Source organism: Gadus chalcogrammus, chromosome 23 (genome assembly GCF_026213295.1).
Source record: "Gadus chalcogrammus isolate NIFS_2021 chromosome 23, NIFS_Gcha_1.0, whole genome shotgun sequence".
Classification (NCBI taxonomy): Eukaryota; Metazoa; Chordata; class Actinopteri; order Gadiformes; family Gadidae; genus Gadus; species Gadus chalcogrammus.
Window position 1 is genome coordinate 14,483,288 of NC_079434.1, and position 3,837 is coordinate 14,487,124.

Consider the following 3,837-nt stretch of genomic DNA (forward strand, 5'->3'; position numbering starts at 1 on the left):
AGGGCGAGGGAGAGAGAGAGAGAGAGAGAGAGAGAGAGAGAGAGAGAGAGAGAGAGAGCGAGAGAGAGAGCGAGAGGGACGGGGGGGGGGATGGAAAGTTTTTGAAGTTCCCCGTAATTATAGAACAGTGTCTGCGTCAGGCGGCCACTAGCATGACCGCTATTCAATAACAAAAGTCCCCCCCCCCCCCGCGGCCCACCCACCCACCCACCACCAGCCACCCGCACGCTGCGGGGGGCTATTGATGGAGCGCGGTGCAACGCTGGAGACCCTCGCGGACCACCTCTTGAACACACCGCCGGACCGAGCCGCATGGGTGCATGAATTATAAATGGCATTGACAGTGGAGGCCATAACAGTAGACGGAGTATGATTGCACATGAAGGTCCATTCTGATTTTGATTATTATTTTTTTTTTATTCTGGGGGGGGGGGGGGTTGATAAAAAGGCCAGCGGACGGCCGCTGAATATTCTAAAAGGGCACGCGGGCGGAGACGGGCGCGATGGCGGGCTTTGATTTCTGACTAATAGCCACTTCAAACACGTTTAGCCGGTCAGGGGACGAGGTGTGTGTGTGTGTGTGTGTGTGTGTGTGTGTGTGTGTGTGTGTGTGTGTGTGTGTGTGTGTGTGTGTGTGTGTGTGTGTGTGTGTGTGTGTGTGTGTGTGTGTGTGTGTGTGTGTGGGGGGGGGGTTGGGCGGGGTGAGGGCGATAGGACAGAGCGACGCGGCGATAGAGGTTGGAGGATGCGCATACGCTTTCTTTCATTTCACATGCACGCACAATATTGTTCATAGGGAACACGCAAACACACATGCACACGTACACGGTCGATACTCTAAATCTGTCTTAAGGTCCAGTTCCAGACCTTCCTCAATCTAAATGACTTTCATTCCTCACACTAACACATCTTATGCACACACACACACACACACACACACGCGCGCGCGCACACACACACGCACGCACGCACACACACACACACGCACACGCACACGCACACACACACACAATCCAGACAAACCTACACACATACACCTCGTATAGGCACATCCACCTTGTATACACACACATACATCTCCCTCCACTGGCTCTCTTCCTCCCTCCCTCTGCTAATTACAACAAATGGGTCTGGGCAGCTCACACAACACAAATCAATATCTCTAAAATAAATATTCAAATATGACCCAGAAAATACACCCCACACACCCATTACGCCATTGATTTTTGTTTGAAGTGATTTGAGTCTTACTTTCCAACACCGGGCACCTAAACATATTTGCTGTGAAGATCAAGCCTAAGTTAAAGAGAACGAGTATTGGACGTGCGGGTAAGCATGTGTGTATGACAAAATACCCATCTGAACATCGCCTCTTATGGAAATATCCTATTATTTTTATGGGATCAGCAATATAAATATGGGCATATTTGTTAGAACCCTGGTCAATATTATTTTGTATCTTTGCCCATAAGCTGTCCAGAGAGATATCTTTAATGGTGGAGAAATCAATGTTGGCTGAGAACAGCCAGTTAATTGCCCGATTTCTCCTTACTTCCCCTGTATGGCTTCCAGAATAAAACATTAATAATAATAAATAATATTATATGTATATATTTGTCCAAGTCTGGACATTCATAGCTTACAGCCCAGTCTCTGTTATCCACGCACCAATGTAAACTTTGAAAGCAGACTTCCACCCTGTACACAAAGAGGAGGGATCTATTATTAGTCTCCATTTTGTTTGCTCCTTTCTTCCTCCTCTGTCATCTCCTTCTTCTTCTATGACTTATTTCCGGTTCAAAGTTGCTGAGCGTGCATGCCATAGCGCTCTGCTCTGCTGCTTACTATTCACCCAGTTACACTTTCCGCCAAACGCAAGCACCTGTCCCCTAATTGTAGTCAGCCAGCCACAGAGAGGCCTGGAGGATCTGTTGTGTGGGGGGGTTGTGTTGGGAGGCAGGGGGCTGGTAGAGGTGGAGGGCTTGGGGAGTTGGGGGTTGTTGGGGGAGTGGGGGTGGGGGTGCTGGGTTAAGTGCCTATTGATGGATGTAAACCATGAACACTTTTGACCACAATCCTCCTGGCCCTTTTTTTTTTTTAAACAACTGATTCCAGTTGGCTGCTCTGTTTATATTTATATATATTTTTTCGATGTACTATAGCTTTGCTGCCAATGGGGAGTTAGAGATATCTAAGTCCGGACAATGGTTGAATGAGGAATAATAGTGGCGTACAGAAATGCATATCTGTGTTTTCTTTCTGTGTATGGAAATAATAAGAGAATGTCAACAGAAGAGGCGTCGCACTAATATACCCAAAAATGATGGGAGGAGTGAAACGAGGAGACATTTCTCCACGGAACAGTTTCACCCAGATCATTTACGGGGGCCGTCCGATATCTCAGCTCTAATTTATATCCTCTGTGTTTTGGTGTAATGTTGTGGTGGGTATTTTACAGGCCAATGTACGTCCACACAAGCCAGATAAGTGTACACGTCGCACAAACCCGCCCTGATTGCACTTTACATCACAGCCTGTGCGACCGTGCATAAAGTTGCAAACTCAGCTGTTTATGATTGGTCTTCCTTCCCCTCTCTCTCTCTCTCTCTCTCTCTCTCTCTCTCTCTCTCTCTCTCTCTTGGCCTCTCTCTCTTGGTCTCTTTCTCCCTCCCTCTCTCTCTCTCTCCGTCTCTCTCTCTCTCCCCAGGTCTTCTGTGTCCCCAGTGTGACTGTGTTTATGTATGTGTCAGTATATAGTTATCTTGTGTGTGTGTGTGTGTGTGTGTGTGTGTATGCTTGTGTGTGTGTGTGCGTGCGTGTTTATGGGTGTGTCAATATATGCTTATCTGCACGTGTTTGTATGTGAATGTGCCTGTGTCTTTATTTTATGTATAGCTTGGAATGATTGTGTACATATATATACAGCTGTGTGTGTGTACCTGTGTGTGTGTGTGTGTGTGTGTGTGTGTGTGTGTGTGTGTGTGTGTGTGTGTGTGTGTGTGTGTGTGTGTGTGTGTGTGTGTGTGTGTGTGTTTTAGGTTAGGGGGCTGAAGAGGGGGATATAAGCCAGGATTAACTTCAGAGGATGATTTCTATCCTTGTAGGGGGTCTCTAAACGGCAGGAGATAGATGCAAGGTGACCCTATACGGACACACACACACACACACACACACACACACACACACACACACACACACACACACACACACATACATACACAAACAGTTGGACACTAAGGGAAACAAGTAATCATTGTCACATACACACAACTGCAAACACACACAAGGGAAAAGCTAAAGGGAGGAACGACCATTAACGGCAACCACATAGACACACAAATACACCTCTGCTCACACATACCCCCACACACACACACACACACACACACACACACACACACACACACAGACACTCACACAAACACACACACACACACACACACACACACACACACACACACACACACACACAAACACACAAACACACATCCAGGTGTGGCATGAAGCACCGACAGAGGATTATATAGTGCTGATGTTGAAAGCTAAAATGAGGAAGACCCCCCCCCAACCCTACGGCTTCCTAATTCTTCCTTCATCCCCAGTGATAATGCCATCGGTATTGACAGAAAATAGCATCACACTAGCCTCACCACTATTCCGCTCGCTTTTATTTTGAAAGTTTCCACCCTTTTCATGTTCTCATCCTCAGTACTTCCAATATTTATATTTCAACATGTTTATCGGAAGAAATGCGGCCTAAACGCAGCCTGAAAGTGTCCCTGGAAACATGTTGCCATTTTTGGTGGATAAACAAGGACACTGAATGGTTGAAAAAAA